Here is a 27,230-nt window from a genome sequence, read left to right as displayed (position 1 = left end):
ATTTTGCGGTGTGAAGTCATCCCAGAGGAGGCTTGTATAATTTGAAGTTCACAGGAGAGAGAGAGGGTGGGTGGTGATACGTGGGTGGGGTGGAGTGTGGGTGGGTGGGGGTGTTTATAGCCGGTGGGTAGTGAGGGCGGGCGGCAGTGGGCCACTAGCTGGAAGTGTTGCCTTCTCACTATCACTTAATAAACACTGTTTATGCTGTCCACTTTTCCACTAAAGGAAGATGTTACACAAATCACTGTGTTGCATTGTACCAGCCACGTTGTTATAAAGCACCAGATGCTAGTACATAGCACAAAACACACATAATATTAGACGCTCACTCTGAAGGCAATAGTGAAGACACTCCTAAGGCCTGCCAGTCCCCTTACACCATGCCTTCAACATACCACACTTAATATCACTGATATTGCTTATATTCACCTCAGTGGAGGAGTTGGCTTACTTGTACTAATGTGTTGTAAGTAGTACTACGTCACTGAACAGTTTTTATCCTCACCAACCCTCGTATTTAAGTAATATTAAGAAAGTTTGTGGAGCACACGGTGACACGTCTTCACCCTCTCTCTCTCTGTCTCTCTCTCCCTCCTTCTCTCCCTCTCTCTCTCCCTCACTCTCCCTCTCCCTCTCTCTCTCTCCCTCACTCTCCCTCTCCCTCTCTCTCTCACTCTCTCTCTCCCTCTCTCTCTCCCTCGCTCTCTCCCTCTCTCTCCCTCTCTCTCTCCCTCCCTCTTTTTTTTTTTTTTTTTTTTTTTTTTTTTTTTTTTTTTTACACAGGGTTTGACAAGGTTAAGGATCCCTAGCTTTATTGACAGCTATTTACAGGTTAAGGATTCCTAACTTTATTGGCAAGCTAAGAGCTGTTACCTACATCAGCTCATTTGAAAGCATTTTTGTTATGAGACATACAAGTAGGGAACAGGATGAAGTTGGAGCCATCTGTGGGCCAGCATTTTCATTTGATCAACTGACGTTATCTCGTTGACATCATTATGCTGTACGAATGTGTTCCATACTCGAGTCATCCTGGGTATGTATGATCTCAGATGGAGTGATGTTCTGGAGAAGGGTACAGCCAGAGTGAAGTTGCTGCTTTCTGCCCGTCTTGTGGCATAAAAGCTTGTTTCACGCTGTCCTCGAAGTGGATCCAAGTGTGGTATTTTGACAATATTGGCCTTGTACATAACAGTAAGGCCACCCACATCCCTCCTATGTTGAAGGCTCTGCTGAAATGACAGATCTATCCAGGATGGGTCCAGGCGAGAGATGAGACGTCTTGCTCTGTTCTCTACTCTGTCAAGCAGTCGCAGATGAGAGGGGGGGCAGGCAAACCAAGAAAGTGGAGCATACTCAAGGTGTGAGCGTACTTGTGCCTCGTACAGGATCTTGCAACCCCTACTGTCAAGCAGATGCGAGATACGGCGAAGTGCTGTAAGCTTCCTGGCTGCCTTGTTTGCAAGATTTACAACATGGTTCTTCATGGTTAGTTTGGAGTCAAATTTCACCCCAAGGATATCAACTTCTTCTCCAGGTGCCAACATCGTCCCATTCATCCTTACTACTGCGCCAGCATTACCATCATGGTGCCTAGAGACGAACATCATTTGCGTTTTTTCAGGTGCAAATGTTACTTGCCATCTATTTCCCCAAGCTGATATAGCTCTCAGCTGGTGATTGATGTAGCTTAGAGCAGCTGGCATTTCTTCTCTTGGATAAGTGAATGTCAGTGTACAGTCGTCTGCATATGCATGTGATTCTGGGATGAGATGAAGAAGGTCGTTGAAGTAGACATTCCATAACAGTGGACCCAGCACACTTCCTTGTGGAACGCTTGCCCCAATAGGATGCCTTGCTGATTCCGTTCCATTGAGGACTACACTTAGAGATCTACCATGAAGGTAATCACTGAGGAGACATAGCGTAGAGCCTGCAATTCCCAGTGCTTGAAGTTTTGCTAAGAGGCCCTGGTGCCACACCCGGTCGAAAGCGCCAGCAATGTCCAGTGCTACCACACAGCTGACTTTGGATTCATCCAGTGACTGGTGCCACTTAGTGGAGAGGTTTAACAACAGATCAGCAGCAGAGTAACCTTTCCTGAAGCCATATTGACGATCACAAAGTAGTGAGTGGTAGTCAAAAAAATCTGTCATTTGTCTTGAGATTATTGTCTCAAGGATCTTACCAGTGATTGACAGGAGTGACACTGGTCTGTAGTTGCTGATTTCTGCTCTGCTCTTCTTTTTGTGAACAGGGACTACATTTGCCTCTTTCCATGGAGAGGGCCATTTACACTGTACTAGGCAGTGCTGAAAGATGCGAGTTAGAGGTGCTGCTAGCTGGTCTGCACATCTTCTCAACAATCTTGGGCTCAACTTGTCTGGGCCCACAGCCTTTTCTTGGTCAAGTGATTTAAGAAGGAAATGCACCTCCTCCTGCCTTATTGTCACCACTGTCCCTCTCTCTCTCCCTCTCTCTCCCCCTCTCTCTCCCCCTCCCTCTCTCTCTCCCTCTCTCTCCCTCTCTCTCTCCCTCTCTCTCCCTCTCTCTATCTCTCCCTCTCTCTCTCCCTCTCTCTCTCCCTCTCTCTCTCCCTCTCTCTCTCCCTCTCTCTCTCCCTCTCTCTCTCCCTCTCTCTCTTCCTCTCTCTCTCCCTCTCTCTCTCCCTCTCTCCCTCACTCCCATAACCCAATCTCTCACCCTCCTCTCTCTCTATAGGCTCCTCTCTCCATCTCTCCATTTCTCTCTCTCATAGCCTTTTCCCTCGCCCTCCTTTCTCCCCCTCTCTCTCTTTCTCTCCCTCTCCCTCTCCCTCTCTTTCTCCCTCTCTCTACCCTTTCTCTCCCCCCTCACATTTCTCTCTCTCCCCCTTGGTCTTATCCCTCACCCCCATACTCTCTCCTCTCTCTCCCTCTTTCTACCCTTTCTCTCTCCTCTGTCTCCCTCTTTCTACCCTTTCTCTCTCCTCTCTCTCTACCCTTTCTCTCTCCCCCCCACACCCCCTCCCTCCTCTAGCCTTCTGTCTGCGGTAATAAAAAAAAAAAAAAAAAAAAAAAAAAAAAAAAAAAAAAAAAAAAAAAAAAAAAAATATGGGTGGCCTTAGAGGACGGAAAACCAGAGATCTGGTAGACGAACCAGGGAGGAAAGACTGGGAGTTAGAGCTCCAAAAAAGGGAGGAAGAGTGGGGAAGGAAGATAGTAGAGCTTGGTAAGAAAATGGAGGAGCGGATAGCTGAAGAGTGCAGGAAGTAGGAAGTACAGGCCTTAGCAGCAGAAGCTAGGATACAGTGCTTAGAAGAGAAACTGCAAAGCCTGAAACAGATTAGAGAGACAAATGACAATTCAGATGTGACATCAGGAAATTCAAAGTCAGGCGCAGACAAGGGGATTGTAAGCAACAACGGAGACATGCCGTACCCGAAGGCCCTATCAGACCCACGTGGGGCCAGGGAAAAGACGATGAGCACACTGAGATCAAGCGACAGGTCTGAAGACAATGATGGAAATTCAAAGTCAGGCGCAGACAAGGGGATGGTAAGCAACAACGGAGGCATGCCGTACACGAAGGCCCTATCAGACCCACGTGGGGCCAGGGAAAAGACGATGAGCACACTAAGATCAAGCGACAGGTCCGAAGACAATGAAGGTTTGTTATATGCAGAGATTCTAACAGCCAACTGCTGTAGCAAGGGACAGCTGGCCAGGAAAGACAGTCCACTGAGAATAGAAGTTTCAGATATGACAGGGACTGAAGGCAAGAACATGTCAATGGAAGGAAATAAAATGCCTCAGAGGAAGCAGATGGAGACTCAGTGGGAGGAGGAAAGGGCGAGGTCAGTCTTTGTGTACGGGCTCCAAGAAGCCAAGGGGGCCAACTTTGAAGAAATAAAACAGGAGGAGAAAAAAATGATTGAAGGCATCATGAAAACAATAGGGGAGGGCAATATGACCCAGGTGACAAATTTTCAGAGAATTGGGTGGTTTGCGAGTGGAAGGATACGGCCTGTCAGAGTAACTTTCAAGGAAGAATCAGTTCGAATCAGGATTCTGCAAGAGAAAGCAAGACTGAGGGACAAAGAGGGGTACCAGAGAGTATACCTCGACCGCGACAGAACACAAGAAGAAAGGACCACACTGAAAGAGAGGGTACAGAGACGCAAGGAAGAACGAGAAGCAATGAAAATGAGCAGGACCCAGACACAGGAGGAAGGGCAAACACACCCCACAGAATCTCCCACCAAAAGACCCCACCCGCGACATTCCCAACGCAACTGAGCAACCTATACTACAACCCACTCACTGTTCCCTCTGCCACCAACCCCCATATCACAAACCTCACCCCAACAGCTGTCCCTTATGGGCATTCTGACCCCACCCCCATCAACACATACCCCACCTACACCACAGCCCCATATAGGCCCCCACCAAGGCTCTCGCTCCCCCAACCCCAATATACTTGCATGACCACAATGATAGAAAAGAAACTAAAGGTTTGGTACACAAACGCGGATGGAATAACGAATAAACATGAGGAGTGGAATGAAAGAATCAGTGAAAAATCCCCAGACATCATAGCAGTCACAGAAACAAAACTCGCTGAGACAATAACAGACACAATCTTCCCAACAGGATATCAGATCCTGAGGAAAGATAGAAGGAGTAGAGGGGGAGGAGGGGTTGCACTGCTCATAAAACACCAATGGGGATTTGAGGAAATGGAAGGCATGGACATGATTGGAGAAAGAGACTACATTGTAGGTACAATTCAGTCCGGAGAACATAAAGTAGTCATTGGAGTGATGTATAACCCACCACAGAACTGCAGGAGGCCAAGAGAGGAGTACGAAGAAAACAACAGGGTGATGGTGGACACACTGGCTGAGGTGGCAAGAAGAGCTCACTCGAGCAGAGCAAAGTTACTGGTAATGGGCGATTTCAACCACAGGGAGATCGACTGGGAAAACCTGGAGCCACATGGGGGTCCCGAAACATGGAGAGCCAAGATGATGGATGTGGTACTTGAAAACCTCATGCATCAACATGTCAGGGACACAACCAGAGAGAGAGGGGAGGATGAGCCAGCAAGACTGGATCTTGTGTTCACCCTGAGCAGTTCAGACATCGAGGACATCACTTACGAGAGGCCTCTTGGAGCTAGCGATCATGTGGTTCTGAGTTTTGACTATATAGTAGAGTTACAAGTGGAGAACGTAACAGGAACTGAAGGGGACAGGCCAAACTATAAAAGGGGGGACTACACAGGTATGAGAAACTTCCTGCAGGAGGTTCAGTGGGACAGAGAAATGGTAGGAAAATCAGTAAACGAGATGATGGAATATGTGGCAACAAAGTGCAAGGAGGCAGAGGAAAGTTTTGTTCCCAAGGGAAACAGAAATAATAGGAAGACCAAAACGAGTCCTTGGTTTACCCGAAGGTGTAGGGAGGCAAAAACTAAGTGCAACAGAGAATGGAAAAGGTACAGGAGGCATAGGACCCAGGAAAACAAGGAGATTAGTAGAAGAGCCAGAAACGAGTATGCACAGATAAGGAGGGAGGCCCAGCGACAGTATGAAAACGACATAGCATCGAAAGTCAAATCTGACCCGAAACTGCTGTATAGCCACATTAGGAGGAAGACAACAGTCAAGGACCAGGTGATAAGGCTGAGGAAAGAAGGTGGAGAACTCACAAGAAACGATCAAGAGGTATGTGAGGAGCTCAACACGAGATTTAAGGAAGTATTTACAGTAGAGACAGGAAGGACTCTGGGGGGACAGACCAGATGGGGACACCAACAAGGAATACACCAACAAGTGTTGGACGACATACATACAGATGAGGAGGAGGTGAAGAAACTGCTAAGGGACATCGATACCTCAAAGGCAATGGGACCGGACAACATCTCTCCATGGGTCCTTAGAGAGGGAGCAGATATGTTGTGCGTACCACTTACCACAATCTTCAACACATCCCTGGAAACTGGGCAACTACCTGAGGTATGGAAGACGGCAAATGTAGTTCCCATTTTCAAAAAAGGAGACAGAAAAGAGGCACTAAACTATAGACCTGTGTCATTGACGTGTATAGTATGCAAAATTATGGAGAAGATTATCAGGAGGAGAGTGGTGGAGCACCTGGAACGGAACAGGAGTATAAATGCCAACCAGCACGGATTCACGGAAGGCAAATCCTGTGTCACAAACCTTCTGGAGTTTTATGATAAAATAACAGAAGTAAGACAAGAGAGAGAGGGGTGGGTTGATTGCATCTTCTTGGACTGCAAGAAGGCCTTTGACACAATTCCTCACAAGAGATTAGTGCAGAAGCTAGAGCATCAGGCGCATATAACAGGAAGGGCACTGCAATGGATCAGAGAATACCTGACAGGGAGGCAACAACGAGTCATGGTACGTAATGATGTATCACAGTGGGCACCTGTGACGAGCGGGGTCCCACAGGGGTCGGTCCTAGGACCAGTGCTATTTTTGGTATATGTGAACGACATGACGGAAGGGTTAGACTCAGAAGTGTCCCTGTTTGCAGATGATGTGAAGTTAATGAGGAGAATTAAATCTGATGAGGACCAGGCAGGACTTCAAAGAGACCTGGACAGACTGGACACCTGGTCCAGCAAATGGCTTCTCGAATTTAATCCTGCCAAATGCAAAGTCATGAAGATAGGGGAAGGGCACAGAAGACCACAGACAGAGTATAGGCTAGGTGGCCAAAGACTGCAAACCTCACTCAAGGAGAAAGATCTTGGGGTGAGTATAACACCGAGCATGTCTCCAGAAGCACACATCAATCAGATAACTGCTGCAGCATATGGGCGCCTGGCAAACCTGAGAACAGCATTCCGACACCTTAGTAAGGAATCATTCAAGACACTGTACACCGTGTATGTCAGGCCCATACTGGAGTATGCAGCACCTGTTTGGAACCCGCACTTGATAAAGCACGTCAAGAAACTAGAGAAAGTACAAAGGTTTGCAACAAGGTTAGTTCCAGAGCTAAGGGGAATGTCCTATGAAGAAAGATTAAGGGAAATCGGCCTGACGACACTGGAGGACAGGAGGGTCAGGGGAGACATGATAACGACATATAAAATACTGCGTGGAATAGACAAGGTGGACAAGGACAGGATGTTCCAGGGAGGGGACACAGAAACAAGAGGCCACAATTGGAAGTTGAAGACACAAATGAGTCAGAGAGATAGTAGGAAGTATTTCTTCAGTCATAGAGTTGTAAGGCAGTGGAATAGCCTAGAAAATGACGTAGTGGAGGCAGAAACCATACACAGTTTTAAGACGAGGTTTGATAAAGCTCATGGAGCGGGGAGAGAGAGGGTCTAATAGCAACCGGTGAAGAGGCGGGGCCAGGAGCTAGGACTCGACCCCTGCAACCACAAATAGGTGAGTACAAATAGGTGAGTACACACACACACACACACAAACACACACACACAACCACCAACACAACCACCACTACCACGACCACCACCACGACCACCACAACCACCACCACCACCACCACCACCACCACCACCACCGCCACCACCACCACCACCACCACAACCACCACCACCACCACAACCACCACCACCAACACCACCACCCCCACCACCACCACCACCCCCACAACCACCACCACCAACAACCACACCAACAACAACCCCCACACCCACCACCACCACAACCACCACCACCACCACCACCACCACCACCACCACCACCACCACCACCACCACCACCACTACCACCACCACCATCACCAACACCACCACCCACCACCACCACCACCACCACCACCACCACCACCACCACCACCACCACCACCACCACCACCACTACCACCACCACCATCACCAACACCACCACCCACCACCACCACATACCACGAATATAAACACCATCAATTCAAGCCAAATGATCATCACCATTTCCATCACACACACACATACCACGAAAGATAATCAATGTCATCACTTACACCACCAACATCCCTTCCCTCATCACACACACACCACCAACATCCCTACCCTCATCACACACACACACACACACACCACCAACATCCCTACCCTCATCACACACACACACACACCACCAACATCCCTACCCTCATCAGACACACACACACACCACCAACATCCCTACCCTCATCACACACACACCACCAACATCCCTACCCTCATCACACACACACCACCAACATCCCTACCCTCATCACACACACAGCACCAACATCCCTACCCTCATCACGCACACACCACCAACATCCCTACCCTCATCACACACACACCACCAACATCCCTACCCTCATCACACACGCACCACCAACATCCCTACCCTCATCACACACACACCACCAACATCCCTACCCTCATCACACACACACCACCTACATCCCTACCCTTATCACACACGCACCACCAACATCCCTACCCTCATCACACACACACCACCAACATCCCTACCCTCATCACACACACACCACCAACATCCCTACCCTCATCACACACACACTACCAACATCCCTACCCTCGTGCTACTAATGTGACATTTTATTGTGGCAACGTTTCGCTCTCCAGGAGCTTTATCAAGCCATTACAAACAATACATGGACACAGAGGGTATGTATAGGCTCAGAGTGAGGGGCAATACTAGTGGTAGTAGTAGTAGTAGTGAGATAAGTTGTAGTAGTAGTAGTAGTAGTACAATATATAGAACAATTGACTCGCACAAAAGTAGAAGGATATAAAAGCTTTAATTTGGGTAACATAAAAATAGGTTAGACAAATATTTCTATTGGAGGCTGGATAGAGAAGGTCTGTTTCAATTTAATGTGCTATGTGTATTATTAACAGGAGAGACTGTGTGATGGCAGGGTTTACTGTTTTCAGGAGGATTCTTGCTAGCTGCCTTTGTTTTGTTGATTTGTATTAGAAACAGCTATTAGTGAAGATTCAAGACACTTGCGTCTGCGGAAATTGGCTTCATTGATCACTAATTGGGTGTCCCTGAATTTCATGAGATGATTGGTGGAATTTCGGTGTTGTACACAGGCGTTGTTCAAGTTATCGTTCCTATATGCGTAAATGTGTTCATTGAGGTGGGTGTCGAGGTTTCTTGCTGTTTCACCTCGACACCCGCCTCAATGAACACATTTATGCATGTAGGAACGATAACGTGAAAAAACGCCTGTGTGCAACACCGAAATTCCACCAATCATACATATACCACCAACATCCTTACCCTCATGACCCACACACACCACCAACATCCTTACCCTCATGACACACACACACCACCAACATCCTTACCCTCATCATGCACACACTACCAACATACCTACCCTCATCACACATATACCACCAACATCCCTACCCTCATCACACACACACCACCAACATACCTACCCTCATCACACACACACCACCAACATCCTTACCCTCATCACACACACTACCAACATACCTACCCTCATCATACACACACTACCAACATACCTACCCTCATCACACATGCACCACCAACATCCTTACCCTCATCACACACACACTACCAACATCCCTACCCTCATCACACACACACTACCAACATACCTACCCTCATCTCACATACACCACCAACATCCTTACCCTCATCACTCACAAACCACCAACATCCTTACCCTCATCACACACACACTACCAACATACTTACCCCTCATCACACACACACCACCAACATACCTACCCTCATCACACACACACCACCAACATCCTTACCCTCATCACGCACACACTACCAACATACCTACCCTCATCACACATACACAACCAACATCCTTACCCTCATCACACATACACCACCAACAACCTTACCCTCATCACACACAAACTACCAACATCCTTACACTCATCACGCACACACTACCAACATACCTACCCTCATCACATATACACCACCAACATCCTTACCCTAATCACACACACCACGAACATACCTACCCTCATCACACACACACACACACACACCACCAACTTCCTTACCCTCATCACACACACACCACCAACATCCCTACCCACATCACACACACACACACCACAAACATCTCTTCCCTCATCACACACACCAGCAACATCAGCATCAATATCACACTTACTAGCATTATCACCCCTACTATTACACACGACAATTATCACTATCACCATCACACGCAACACTAATATCACCTCCACTACCATCACACAGTATTCCCACTCTCATTAAAGGGTCTAAGAAGCAAGATCGCCAATGATTTAGATTCCCAACAATTGTTCAGGGCTGCATGAATTTAGAGCAGGTCGCTCCTGCCTCTCGCAACTACTAGACCACTATGACAGCCGTGGATGCACTAGTCTTCGGCAGGTGCCGTCAGGGTCTAATAGCACACAAATTGAGTACTAAAGGAATAACTGGAAAAGTGGGCAGCTGAATCCTTAACATTCTAACCAATACAACACAAAGTGTAATAGTAAACGGAGTTAAACCAGAGGCTGCCCCAGTGAAAAGATCTGATCCATAAGGTACAATACTCACTTCCATTCTTTTCCTCATCCTTATACTTGACATAAACACAGATATAAACCATAGCACCGTGTCCTACTTTGCAGACAATACTAGAATTGACGTAAGAGTTTCATATATTGAGGTCACTTTAAATCTTCAAGCTAATGTAAGCCATCTGTTGCACGGGGCCGCAGAAAACAATGTGATGCTCGAAGATGACGGATTTCTGTTACTTCGTTATGGGAACCGTGAAGAGGTAAGACAGAACAGAAAATAAAATTCTCGCCACACAAGAGAGGGAGAAACTATTGTAAAGGATTTAGAGGTGATTTTGTCACAGCATCTCACTTTCATGCATATCATCTGTGCCATTGTTACAACAGTCAGGAAAATGATAGGATGGATAACGAGAACCTTCAAAATTATGGATATCAAGGATAAGGTGATCCTTTAAAAGTCACTTGTTCTCTCTATATAAGATAACATAAGATTAGATTTCGTTCGGATTTTTAACCCCGGAGGGTTAGCCACCCAGGATAACCCAAGAAAGTCAGTGCGTCATCAAGGACTGTCTAATTTATTTCCATTGGGGTCCTTAATCTTGTCCCCCAGGATGTGACCCACACCAGTCAACTAACACCCAGGTACCTATTTGCTGCTAAGTGAACAGGACAACAGGTGTAAGGAAACGTGTCGAAATGTTTCCACCCGCCGGGAATCGAACCCGGGCCCTCCGTGTGTGAAGCGAGAACTTTAGCCACCAGGCCACCGGGTCACCGGTGATACTGCTGTATCACTGCTGTACGCTAACAGCACCTTTCAAAGTAAGAGAAATTACAGGTCTGTTAAATGTACAGAGAACTATCACTGCATGTAGAAGCGGTCAAGTACCATAATTACTGGTTCTATTAAAAGTCCTTTAACCTGTACTCCTTCGAAAGCAGTCGAGAAAAGTACATCATAATTTTCACGTGAAAAAATCCTAGAGGAACTAGTCCGAAATCAGCACTCAGCAATCACTTCCAACAATAAGCAAAAGACTGGCAGACGTGCAACATATCCCCAGTGAAAAGCAAGGGTGCCATCAGTGAACTAAGAGAATACAGTATAGATATCAGGTGCCCAAGACTATTTAACAGCCTCCAGTCATACATAAAGGGAATATCCAATAGACTCCTGGTAGGATTACGTACGGCCAACAGTAACACCCTGGTTCATCAGGTCACTCTCTCGCTGCCTGTTATTGATCTATCGGTAAGACTACCACCACGACACATCACCATAATTACTATCACCATTACTCACACTGTCAATATCACCAATACTATTACGCTCACATACAATATCACTAACACCATCTCCCACACATCATCAACATCACCACTATAGTCACCAAAGTCATCAACATAACTATCACGTTCACACACGCACCCTCATCACTACTTCCATCACAAAGGTCACAATCATCTACAGTTATCACACACACTCCATCATCACCACCAGTTTCACACACACTACCAGCATTTACACTCTATCACATACACCACGATCATCACCGCCAATATACAAACACTACCAAAATCTCAACCAAAATCACACATCACCGATGTCAACATCACGTTCACGAACGCTATCAACATCACTACTACCATCACATTGGCCATCATCATCACTATCAAACACAAACAATCAACATCACTATTACACACTCCAAGATCACAACTTTCACACACACCACCAACATCACCACTATCACACTCACCACCAACATCTTCACTATCACACACACTATCAACATCTTCACTATCACACAAAAGATGAGGGGGTACTTGTACCTCCTCCCATGGGAGACTTAGATCTCGAGATACTCCCCAGATAGGGAGCCAAGGCCGGGTCACCGCTACTTGGAAAAGACCCGGGCCGGGAGAATACCGGCGAATAACAAAAAAAAAAAAACTAATCACACACGCCACCAACATCTTCACTATCATGACTCACGAAATCGTAATGACACGATTGCAAACAAACCATACCACGGGCGGGATTGAACCCGCGGTCAGAGAGTCTCAAAGCTCCAGACCGTCGCATTAGCCACTGGACCAGCTAGCCACAATAAGATTCGTCCAACTAGGTATATATACCTAGTTGGACGAATCTTATTGCGGCTAGCTGGTCCAGTGGCTACCGCGACGGTCAGGAGTTTTGAAACTCTGACCGCGGGTTCAATCCCGCCCGTGGTATGGTTTATCTTCACTATCACACACACCATCAACATCTTCACTATCACACCACCAACATCTTCACTATCACACCACCAACATCTTCATTATCACACCGCCAACATCTTCATTATCACATACATCACCAACATCTTCACTATCATACACACCACCAACATCTCCAAAACTATCACACAGCACCATCATCTCCACCATAAATACTCCACCAACATCTCCACCATAAATACTCCACCAACATCTCCACCAACATCTCCCCCACTATCACACCGAACACAATCACTGCAGATTATGGGTCAGTTGTAATATTCATCAATGATTTTCCGTAATCCTGAATTCAATTAGAAACTCAGAGGGGAGGACTTCCTCTGATTGATTCATTCTCTATATATATGAATTTACATATCCTGTGGACATATGTGTAAACCACCTTTGGCGTATATGTATGAATTTGCATTTCGAACGTATATACAAATGTGTATTTTGCTTATCCATTATAAGTGAAACAAAGTAATTAATATAAATAATGAAGAACGTAATAAAGGTCGTGATGAAAGAATTATAGGATGGTCCTCAGCTTATAGTAATAAAGAATTATAGGATGGTCCTCAGCTTACAGTGATAAAGAATTATAGGATGGTCCTCAGCTTACAGTGATAAAGAATTATAGGATGGTCCTCAGCTTATAGTAATAAAGAATTATAGGATGGTCCTCAGCTTACAGTGATAAAGAATTATAGGATGGTCCTCAGCTTATAGTAATAAAGAATTATAGGATGGTCCTCAGCTTACAGTGATAAAGAATTATAGGATGGTCCTCAGCTGATAGTAATAAAGAATTATAGGATGGTCATCAGCTTACAGTGATAAAGAATTATAGGATGGTCCTCAGCTTACAGTGATAAAGAATTATAGGATGGTCCTCAGCTTACAGTGATAAAGAATTATAGGATGGTCCTCAGCTGATAGTAATAAAGAATTATAGGATGGTCCTCAGCTTACAGTGATAAAGAATTATAGGATGGTCCTCAGCTTATAGTAATAAAGAATTATAGGATGGTCCTCAGCTGATACTAATAAAGAATTATAGGATGGTCCTCAGCTTACAGTGATAAAGAATTATAGGATGGTCCTCAGCTGATAGTAATAAAGACTTATAGGATGGTCCTCAGCTGATACTAATAAAGAATTATAGGATGGTCCTCAGCTTACAGTGATAAAGAATTATAGGATGGTCCTCAGCTGATAGTAATAAAGACTTATAGGATGGTCCTCAGCTGATACTAATAAAGAATTATAGGATGGTCCTCAGCTTACAGTGATAAAGAATGGTGACCAAAGTTTTATTGAAGGATGGCAGGATATTAAATGACGTTCCCAAAATAATAAAGGATGAAGACCAGAGTATTCAAGAATATTACCAAAATATTATAAGAGAGATAACAGTAAGAATACATGGATGGTGACTAGGATATTAAGTGGGTGCTGACAATATTACCACGATGATGATATTAAGTGGGTGCTGACAATATTACCAGGATGATGATAGAGTATTGAAATTACGATACTGCGGGTAGAATATCAATACTGGGCAGAATATTATAAGAAAAGTGATACTAATATTGAGAAATTTATACATTAAATGTGTTACAATAACAGTGACAGAGTATTATTAGGACGATGACGGGATTCTAAGGTTAGTGTCAGAGCATTTTGAGAAGAATTAATGAGTGTTATGAGGATTGTAAAGGATCATTATGAAGCTAGTAATGGGAACAGTATATTATAAGGATGGTAACAGTGTTTTATAAGTGTGGTAACAGAGTATTTCGAAGACAATGATGTAGCATTAATAAATGAAATGGTATTTACTTGCTCTTATAATGCCGTGCACAATTTTTTTTTTTGGGGGGGGGGAAGGGGGAAGGTTTCACCCATCTTTCTATAGTTTAGGAGGCCTGGACAAGGTCTGAGCCGCGAGGGCGTTGACACCCGGAACAGCCTCGAGGTAAACCTACAGCCCACACCTGTCACAATAGGCCTAAATGGGCCTGTCATGACTATTACGCAGTGACATGCAAAAAAAAAAAATACTTTATGTAACAATTCCGGGAGTATACTGAAAGCAGACGTGTATTATTCCCTGAAAGTGAACACATTTTATTCTTGTCAGTCAGGCAGTGGCCAGGACAGGTACAGATGAGAGGTGTGTTTAGTTCAGTATGGGTAGGAACATGGCTGGGTGAACTAGTCATGGGTTGGTGTTAGTTTGAGTAGGTGTTTGGGATTTAGTGTTCTCATGTTTATTTCTAAAACTTTAGTGTGGAGAAATTTTCTCCAGGTGAGGGGGGGAATATCAGCCCCTTTCAGCCCTCTGTGGGACTCAGCCCTCCAGAGGGGCTGATGGCATCTTCCTTCTGCAACAACACTTTAATTGAAAGCAGGGAAACTTCTACCTTACTTTATTCACAGGTGGGACATAATGAATTCTCAGTGATCGAGACAAATCAAGAAATCAAGCATCTAGGATAGCTTTCGTTGAAGTTTGACAAGGAAGACAAATCATCTTGCATCAGCGAATCCTTTATGTAGAGAGACGCCGAAGGCAGTGGCGGCTGGAACTGGGCAGGGGAGATTAGATTGCTTTTAACCCTGCCAAAGGAAACATTAACACCGGGATAACGCACAAAGAACACCGATCCGCGCATTATTGTGCTTCAAAGAATCTCAAAGGAAACAGCAGAACACTTACAGAGAAGTAAGAACAGCTTCTCTAGTGATATGCCTGTTAACCATAGACAAATCTTCATGAACAGTGTGTAAACAACGAATGTTGCGAATTTCCCGACGAAGTGGAAAACAGTGCGACATTCTTAACACTTCTGCTTCGATCAAGACAGTGGATAACCAGGTGCAACTACGGGTCAGCTACAAATACCCAGGCACGTCTGATAACATGATATGGTAGGTCAGCGGCACAGCGGATACTTAAATCTTGTCTTATTTGATGGTAGCATTACCCGGTGATCCATGGGCCATCGAGCCCACACCAGTATGTATAACTTTAGCAATCAGTTTCTGAGATATGCTGAATAACACCCCCTAGGGGTAATTATAATTATACAACCCATTTTTTAACAGCCCAATGGTGGTCACATCGACGACTCCAAGAACTTTCTGGAAGTCGCTGCGGAACAGTAGAGTCATCATCATGCTAAGCCCCATTACAGTTCACTTATTTTATGACTTTGCTTATTTGTATGCAAACCCCCACACCTAGTACGCAGGGGCCTGTGTTTTGTAGAGTATTTAAATAACGTTTCCACTGCAGGCTATGTAGCCTGCAGAAAGGGAGATGTCACGGAGCCTCCCTGTTCAAAAATGTTCATTTATTTTATTTAACTCATTAGTAGCAGTGTGCTAGTGAGCTAATGTGAACTGGAGTCTGGTGGGTTTTTTTTGCAGTAGCTAAAGTTGCATATAAGTTACTGTTAATATAGATATATTTTTATATTGGTGAGTTTTTGTTCTTTCTAATATATATACATATATATTTATATATATATATATATATATATATATACATATTTATACATATATATATATATATAAATATTTATAAATATATATAAATATATATAAATATATAAACATACATATATATACATATATATATATATATATATATATTTTTTTTTTTTTTTTATTATCACACCGGCCGATTCCCACCAAGGCAGGGTGGCCCGAAAAAGAAAAACTTTCACCATCATTCACTCCATCACTGTCTTGCCAGAAGGGTGCTTTACACTACAGTTTTTAAACTGCAACATTAACACCCCTCCTTCAGAGTGCAGGCACTGTACTTCCCATCTCCAGGACTCAAGTCCGGCCTGCCGGTTTCCCTGAATCCCTTCATAAATGTTACTTTGCTCACACTCCAACAGCACGTCAAGTATTAAAAACCATTTGTCTCCATTCACTCCTATCAAACACGCTCAAGCATGCCTGCTGGAAGTCCAAGCCCCTCGCACACAAAACCTCCTTTACCCCCTCCCTCCAACCCTTCCTAGGCCGACCCCTACCCCGCCTTCCTTCCACTACAGACTGATACACTCTTGAAGTCATTCTGTTTCGCTCCATTCTCTCTACATGTCCGAACCACCTCAACAACCCTTCCTCAGCCCTCTGGACAACAGTTTTGGTAATCCCGCACCTCCTCCTAACTTCCAAACTACGAATTCTCTGCATTATATTCACACCACACATTGCCCTCAGACATGACATCTCCACTGCCTCCAGCCTTCTCCTCGCTGCAACATTCATCACCCACGCTTCACACCCATATAAGAGCGTTGGTAAAACTATACTCTCATACATTCCCCTCTTTGCCTCCAAGGACAAAGTTCTTTGTCTCCACAGACTCCTAAGTGCACCACTCACTCTTTTTCCCTCATCAATTCTATGATTCACCTCATCTTTCATAGACCCATCCGCTGACACGTCCACTCCCAAATATCTGAATACGTTCACCTCCTCCATACTCTCTCCCTCCAATCTGATATTCAATCTTTCATCACCTAATCTTTTTGTTATCCTCATAACCTTACTCTTTCCTGTATTCACCTTTAATTTTCTTCTTTTGCACACCCTACCAAATTCATCCACCAATCTCTGCAACTTCTCTTCAGAATCTCCCAAGAGCACAGTGTCATCAGCAAAGAGCAGCTGTGACAACTCCCACTTTGTGTGTGATTCTTTATCTTTTAACTCCACGCCTCTTGCCAAGACCCTCGCATTTACTTCTCTTACAACCCCATCTATAAATATATTAAACAACCACGGTGACATCACACATCCTTGTCTAAGGCCTACTTTTACTGGGAAAAAATTTCCCTCTTTCCTACATACTCTAACTTGAGCCTCACTATCCTCGTAAAAACTCTTCACTGCTTTCAGTAACCTACCTCCTACACCATACACTTGCAACATCTGCCACATTGCCCCCCTATCCACCCTGTCATACGCCTTTTCCAAATCCATAAATGCCACAAAGACCTCTTTAGCCTTATCTAAATACTGTTCACTTATATGTTTCACTGTAAACACCTGGTCCACACACCCCCTACCTTTCCTAAAGCCTCCTTGTTCATCTGCTATCCTATTCTCCGTCTTACTCTTAATTCTTTCAATTATAACTCTACCATACACTTTACCAGGTACACTCAACAGACTTATCCCCCTATAATTTTTGCACTCTCTTTTATCCCCTTTGCCTTTATACAAAGGAACTATGCATGCTCTCTGCCAATCCCTAGGTACCTTACCCTCTTCCATACATTTATTAAACAATTGCACCAACCACTCCAAAACTATATCCCCACCTGCTTTTAACATTTCTATCTTTATCCCATCAATCCCGGCTGCCTTACCCCCTTTCATTTTACCTACTGCCTCACGAACTTCCCCCACACTCACAACTGGCTCTTCCTCACTCCTACAAGATGTTATTCCTCCTTGCCCTATACACGAAATCACAGCTTCCCTATCTTCATCAACATTTAACAATTCCTCAAAATATTCCTTCCATCTTCCCAATACCTCTACCTCTCCATTTAATAACTCTCCTCTCCTATTTTTAACTGACAAATCCATTTGTTCTCTAGGCTTTCTTAACTTGTTAATCTCACTCCAAAACTTTTTCTTATTTTCAACAAAATTTGTTGATAACATCTCACCCACTCTCTCATTTGCTCTCTTTTTACATTGCTTCACCACTCTCTTAACCTCTCTCTTTTTCTCCATATACTCTTCCCTCCTTGCATCACTTCTACTTTGTAAAAACTTCTCATATGCTAACTTTTTCTCCCTTACTACTCTCTTTACATCATCATTCCACCAATCGCTCCTCTTCCCTCCTGCACCCACTTTCCTGTAACCACAAACTTCTGCTGAACACTCTAACACTACATTTTTAAACCTACCCCATACCTCTTCGACCCCATTGCCTATGCTCTCATTAGCCCATCTATCCTCCAATAGCTGTTTATATCTTACCCTAACTGCCTCCTCTTTTAGTTTATAAACCTTCACCTCTCTCTTCCCTGATGCTTCTATTCTCCTTGTATCCCATCTACCTTTTACTCTCAGTGTAGCTACAACTAGAAAGTGATCTGATATATCTGTGGCCCCTCTATAAACATGTACATCCTGAAGTCTACTCAACAGTCTTTTATCTACCAATACATAATCCAACAAACTACTGTCATTTCGCCCTACATCATATCGTGTATACTTATTTATCCTCTTTTTCTTAAAATATGTATTACCTATAACTAAACCCCTTTCTATACAAAGTTCAATCAAAGGGCTCCCATTATCATTTACACCTGGCACCCCAAACTTACCTACCACACCCTCTCTAAAAGTTTCTCCTACTTTAGCATTCAAGTCCCCTACCACAATTACTCTCTCACTTGGTTCAAAGGCTCCTATACATTCACTTAACATCTCCCAAAATCTCTCTCTCTCCTCTGCATTCCTCTCTTCTCCAGGTGCATACACGCTTATTATGACCCACTTCTCGCATCCAACCTTTACTTTAATCCACATAATTCTTGAATTTACACATTCATATTCTCTTTTCTCCTTCCATAACTGATCATTTAACATTACTGCTACCCCTTCCTTTGCTCTAACTCTCTCAGATACTCCAGATTTAATCCCATTTATTTCCCCCCACTGAAACTCTCCTACCCCCTTCAGCTTTGTTTCGCTTAGGGCCAGGACATCCAACTTCTTTTCATTCATAACATCAGCAATCATCTGTTTCTTGTCATCCGCACTACATCCACGCACATTTAAGCAACCCAGTTTTATAAAGTTTTTCTTCTTCTCTTTTTTAGTAATTGTATACAGGAGAAGGGGTTACTAGCCCATTGCTCCCGGCATTTTAGTCGCCTCATACGACACGCATGGCTTACGGAGGAAAGATTCTTTTCCACTTCCCCATGGACAATAGAAGAAATAAAAAAGAACAAGAGCTATTTAGAAAAAGGAGAAAAACCTAGATGTATGTATATATATTTATGCATGTGCGTGTCTGTGAAGTGTGACCAAAGTGTAAGTAGGAGTAGCAAGATATTCCTGTTATCTTAGCGTGTATGTATATATATATATATGTATATATATATATATATATATATATATATATATATATATATATATATATATATATATATATATATATATATATATATATATATATATATATATATATATATATATATATATATATATATATATATATATATATATATATATATATATATATATATATATATATATATATATATATGCAAAACAACCACTCTGAAAGAATAGAGAAATTCCAAGCGCTTTCGTGACTACTCACATTATCAAGGAACTATGTTCCTTGATAATGTGAGTAGTCACGAAAGCGCTTGGAATTTCTCTATTCTTTCAGAGTGGTTGTTTTGCATATTCTGAAATCACCTGTTTACTGTGATCTTATTGCATATATATATATATATATATATATATATATATATATATATATATATATATATATATATATATATATATATATATAAACCAAGAGCTATCATACCCTGGGAATCAGACAAAAGCACCCTAAATCCCCACCAGTGCCTAGAGAAGCTGAATACAGAAGCATACAAAGTATGTATGAAACATGTACCATTGAGGAAACCCAGAGGAAGATCAGATATAGAGAGAGCGTAGGAGATAGTACAGAAGAAGAAAACAGGTTACTAAACTGCTTAAAAACACAAATATGCTACAACAGAGGAAAGATAGACATAGCAGAGAGATCACTGAATTAGAGCAAAAACTTAGGATGTCATACCTCACAGAAGAAGTACAAAGGGAACAAAAGGCCATACAGGATATTGCAAGAAACCCAAAATATTTCTATTCCTACGCAAAATCCAAGCTAAGAACTACCTGTAAAATTGTACCACTACTGAGAGGAGACTCATATTCTGACGATGACAGCAAGTTAGAAAATGCTGAAATATTTTTCACTCCAGAAGAAGGCCGCGCAGACCAACTAACTGACATTAGAACAAATCCCATAGATTTCGAAAAAGAAATGGAAAACATGCCCACTCACTCAGCACCTGGACCAGATTCATGGAATGCTCTATTTATAAAGAAGTGCAAAGTACCACTAGCACGAGCCCTCAGTATTCTTTGGAGAAAGAGCTTAGATCTAGGTGAAATACCGGAGACCTTAAAGAGTGCAGACATATCTCCTTTGCATAAGGGAGGTAGTAGAGCACTAGCTAAAAATTACAGACCAGTAGCCCTAACCTCTCACATCATAAAAATCTTCGATGAGACGTAAGGTCACAAATTTCATGGACCAGCACAACCAACATAACCCGAACCAGCATGGTTTTAGAGCAGGACGATCATGCCTGTCACAGCTGCTGAACCATTATGACAGAATTACGGAGGCACTGGAAGACGACCAAAACGCAGATATGATTTACACAGATTTTGCAAAGGCGTTTGACAAATGCGATCATGGAGTGATAGCGCACAAAATGAGGGCCATGGGCATTAAGGGGAAGGTAGGCAGATGGATTTTCAGTTTCCTAACACACAGAACACAAAAAGTAGTAGTGAACAGAGCAAGATCCAGCATCAGCGAGGTCAAAAGCTCAGTGCCCCAAGGCACTGTCCTGGCACCTATGCTGTTCCTCATCCTCATAGCAGATATAGACAAAAACACCCGGCACAGTTTTGTATCATCATTTGCAGATGACACTAAAATAAGCATGAAAGTCAGTACGGTAGAGGACACTGAAAAAGTAGAGGAAGACATAAACAGGGTTTTCCAGTGGGCAGTGGAAACAACATGACGTTCAATGGTGATAAGTTCCAGCTGCTTAGGTATGGAAAGAATGAAGAACTCAAAAGGAGCACTATATACAAAACTCAAGAGGGTCACCAAATAGAACGTAAGGAACACGTAAAAGACCTAGGAATAATTATGTCAGCGGACCTTTCTTTTAAAGACCATAAAAAGACAAAGATCACGACAGCCAGGAAGATGACGGGGTGGGTATTGAGAACTTTCAAAACAAGGGAAACAATGCCGATGGTGACACTCTTCAAATCGCTAGTGTTCCCTCACTTAGAATATTGCTCAGTGCTGACGGCCCCGTTCAGGGCAGGAGAAATATCAGAGCTGGAACAAATACAGTGATCGTTTACGGCTCACATTGAGCCAGTAAAGCACCTAAACTACTGGGAACGCCTGCAAGTGTTGAACATGTACTCGTTGGAGCGGAGGAGAGAGAGGTACATGATAATATATATCTGGAAGGTGCTCGAGGGCTTGGTCCCAAATCTACACACTGCCATAACAACATACTGGAGTGAGAGATATGGGAGGAAGTGTAAAATAAACCCATTGAGGAGCAGGGGTGCGGTGGGGACAATAAGGGAACACTGTATCAACATTCGGGGTCCCAGACTTTTCAACATCTTACCAGAAGATATCTGAAACACTGCTGGAACAAGTGTTGAAGCCTTCAAGAGGAAACTAGACAAGTATCTTCACCAGATGCGAGATCAACCAGGCTGTGATGGATATGAGGGGAAGTGGGCCTCCAGCAGCAACAGCCTGGTTGACCAGGCGAGCACCAGACGAGAGTAGATATACTCCCGAAATGAAATTCTTCCAAGGTATATCAAAGGTATATATATATATATATATATATATATATATATATATATATATATATATATATATATATATATATATATATATATATATATATATATATATATATATATATATATATATATATATATATATATATATATATATATATATATATATATAGGGAGGAACCACCTCTAGAACTATTCTAGGGACCCTCATCCTCAGAGAAAAGAATAAATTTGCTTCAGGGAAAACTCAAGGTTTTCCCTAAGGCTGTTTGAGAATTTTCTCCTACCACCCCCTATATTTAATTAATATATATTTTATTTAAAGACAAAATACATTGACAAAACATTCCCAAAGATACAATAGAAAGTAAAACAACATAGGTAACTCAGAGCTACATATCGAAGACTTCGTGCAGCTCCCCGGCGGTGGGCCGCGTGCCCAGAATGCTGCAGGCATTTCCTCTCTGGATCGCAACACTGAGCCCTGTGATCCTTAGTTTCTATGATGAGCTTTTCACCCAGCTCTTTAAGGAACTTTAGAGCACACTTGCCCCATGCTCCAAGGGTCTCCGACCCTATTGGGATGAAGTTATAGCAAGGGGGAAGATCTTCATATTTGCGGATCTTCTGGGTCTCCCTGTGGCTGGCCGCTCCATCCCCTTCCACTACGGAGTATGGCAAGTAGGTGTCTGCCAATGTGGTGGCACAGGTGTAGTCCCAGGCAATCTGCTTTCCATCCTTCGAGGGTAGCATAGTGGCTCCATCAGGACGGTTTTGACTTCCATCAGACCTCTGTACTTGGGGTTCCCGTTGAGCTGGGCAACGGGCTGTGGCAAGGCTTCTCTTTATAATGTCATTGACCTCCTCATGATTGGCATACTTCGCTTCTGCTGTGTGACACACGAGACCATGAAGTCCGAATAGATCAGCTGTCCCCCTGCCGCAAATACACCTATGTTCGGTGAGGATGGAGGCGGCTAGGCGAAGAGCAATACCAATACGAATGGCCTGTGGGTCGAGACGGGTGCCCAGGGAGGAATTGGGAACAGCTAACAGGAAATCTCCTGAGTGTGGTGCCTTCACTGCCAGGAGACGAGCTTTGTCCTTTCCTGAGGCGTTGGAGAGCGATTTTTTCCATGATCAGTTTGTCCCAGTGGGACTGTTTGTGTTCTTTGGGAGGAGCTGGTCTACTGGAGGAATCTGTAAGGGTGTCCCACCGAATCGCTGCTTCAGTAAACCTGGGGTCTTGAGCTCTTACCAAGTCTCTCAAGCGTTCGCGAACAATCTTCTTGATTAATGCACTGGAAGCCAAACACGAAGACAGAAAAGCAGGTAACCACGAACGAGTGGTATTGATCAATTACAACACTGCGCTAGCCAAGGATTCGAACCCATGTTGTACTGTATATATATATATATATATATATATATATATATATATATATATATATATATATATATATATATATATATATATAATATATATATATATATATATATATATATATATATATATATATATATATATATATATATATATATATATATATATATATATATATATATATATATATATATATATATATATATATATATATATATATATATATATATATATTTCAAAAAGAAGCATGGGTGGATCACTAATAAAAATTCTCACCGAATATATTTGCAGCATAGTTCACTTAAAATGATTGGATGACCATCATTAAACAAAGTGCATCAGGGACCGAAAGTAATGAAGCTAAAATTGTCATACAATGGCTTCTAATTTTTGTCTGAGTATTGTTAAATTAAGGAAGGTCTGAGCAAGGTGAGGATGTCTCTCATGTGATGATCATGTGTATGGTGTGTGATGCTAATGTCTCTCATGTATATATATATATATATATATATATATATATATATATATATATATATATATATATATATATATATATATATATATATATATATATATATATATATATATATATATATATTTTTTATTTTTTATTATCACACCGGCCGATTCCCACCAAGGCAGGGTGGCCCGAAAAAGAAAAACTTTCACCATCATTCACTCCATCACTGTCTTGCCAGAAGGGTGCTTTACACTACAGTTTTTAAACTGCAACATTAACACCCCTCCTTCAGAGTGCAGGCACTGTACTTCCCATCTCCAGGACTCAAGTCCGGCCTGCCGGTTTCCCTGAATCCCTTCATAAATGTTACTTTGCTCACACTCCAACAGCACGTCAAGTATTAAAAACCATTTGTCTCCATTCACTCCTATCAAACACGCTCACGCATGCCTGCTGGAAGTCCAAGCCCCTCGCACACAAAACCTCCTTTACCCCCTCCCTCCAACCCTTCCTAGGCCGACCCCTACCCCGCCTTCCTTCCACTACAGACTGATACACTCTTGAAGTCATTCTGTTTCGCTCCATTCTCTCTACATGTCCGAACCACCTCAACAACCCTTCCTCAGCCCTCTGGACAACAGTTTTGGTAATCCCGCACTTCCTCCTAACTTCCAAACTACGAATTCTCTGCATTATATTCACACCACACATTGCCCTCAGACATGACATCTCCACTGCCTCCAGCCTTCTCCTCGCTGCAACATTCATCACCCACGCTTCACACCCATATAAGAGCGTTGGTAAAACTATACTCTCATACATTCCCCTCTTTGCCTCCAAGGACAAAGTTCTTTGTCTCCACAGACTCCTAAGTGCACCACTCACTCTTTTTCCCTCATCAATTCTATGATTCACCTCATCTTTCATAGACCCATCCGCTGACACGTCCACTCCCAAATATCTGAATACGTTCACCTCCTCCATACTCTCTCCCTCCAATCTGATATTCAATCTTTCATCACCTAATCTTTTTGTTATCCTCATAACCTTACTCTTTCCTGTATTCACCTTTAATTTTCTTCTTTTGCACACCCTACCAAATTCATCCACCAATCTCTGCAACTTCTCTTCAGAATCTCCCAAGAGCACAGTGTCATCGGCAAAGAGCAGCTGTGACAACTCCCACTTTGTGTGTGATTCTTTATCTTTTAACTCCACGCCTCTTGCCAAGACCCTCGCATTTACTTCTCTTACAACCCCATCTATAAATATATTAAACAACCACGGTGACATCACACATCCTTGTCTAAGGCCTACTTTTACTGGGAAAAAATTTCCCTCTTTCCTACATACTCTAACTTGAGCCTCACTATCCTCGTAAAAACTCTTCACTGCTTTCAGTAACCTACCTCCTACACCATACACTTGCAACATCTGCCACATTGCCCCCCTATCCACCCTGTCATACGCCTTTTCCAAATCCATAAATGCCACAAAGACCTCTTTAGCCTTATCTAAATACTGTTCACTTATATGTTTCACTGTAAACACCTGGTCCACACACCCCCTACCTTTCCTAAAGCCTCCTTGTTCATCTGCTATCCTATTCTCCGTCTTACTCTTAATTCTTTCAATTATAACTCTACCATACACTTTACCAGGTACACTCAACAGACTTATCCCCCTATAATTTTTGCACTCTCTTTTATCCCCTTTGCCTTTATACAAAGGAACTATGCATGCTCTCTGCCAATCCCTAGGTACCTTACCCTCTTCCATACATTTATTAAATAATTGCACCAACCACTCCAAAACTATATCCCCACCTGCTTTTAACATTTCTATCTTTATCCCATCAATCCCGGCTGCCTTACCCCCTTTCATTTTACCTACTGCCTCACGAACTTCCCCCACACTCACAACTGGCTCTTCCTCACTCCTACAAGATGTTATTCCTCCTTGCCCTATACACGAAATCACAGCTTCCCTATCTTCATCAACATTTAACAATTCCTCAAAATATTCCTTCCATCTTCCCAATACCTCTACCTCTCCATTTAATAACTCTCCTCTCCTATTTTTAACTGACAAATCCATTTGTTCTCTAGGCTTTCTTAACTTGTTAATCTCACTCCAAAACTTTTTCTTATTTTCAACAAAATTTGTTGATAACATCTCACCCACTCTCTCATTTGCTCTCTTTTTACATTGCTTCACCACTCTCTTAACTTCTCTCTTTTTCTCCATATACTCTTCCCTCCTTGCATCACTTCTACTTTGTAAAAACTTCTCATATGCTAACTTTTTCTCCCTTACTACTCTCTTTACATCATCATTCCACCAATCGCTCCTCTTCCCTCCTGCACCCACTTTCCTGTAACCACAAACTTCTGCTGAACACTCTAACACTACATTTTTAAACCTACCCCATACCTCTTCGACCCCATTGCCTATGCTCTCATTAGCCCATCTATCCTCCAATAGCTGTTTATATCTTACCCTAACTGCCTCCTCTTTTAGTTTATAAACCTTCACCTCTCTCTTCCCTGATGCTTCTATTCTCCTTGTATCCCATCTACCTTTTACTCTCAGTGTAGCTACAACTAGAAAGTGATCTGATATATCTGTGGCCCCTCTATAAACATGTACATCCTGAAGTCTACTCAACAGTCTTTTATCTACCAATACATAATCCAACAAACTACTGTCATTTCGCCCTACATCATATCGTGTATACTTATTTATCCTCTTTTTCTTAAAATATGTATTACCTATAACTAAACCCCTTTCTATACAAAGTTCAATCAAAGGGCTCCCATTATCATTTACACCTGGCACCCCAAACTTACCTACCACACCCTCTCTAAAAGTTTCTCCTACTTTAGCATTCAA

The sequence above is a fragment of the Cherax quadricarinatus genome, chromosome 34, assembly GCF_038502225.1.
Source record: "Cherax quadricarinatus isolate ZL_2023a chromosome 34, ASM3850222v1, whole genome shotgun sequence".
Taxonomy (NCBI): domain Eukaryota; kingdom Metazoa; phylum Arthropoda; class Malacostraca; order Decapoda; family Parastacidae; genus Cherax; species Cherax quadricarinatus.
This window is presented reverse-complemented; position numbering follows the sequence as displayed.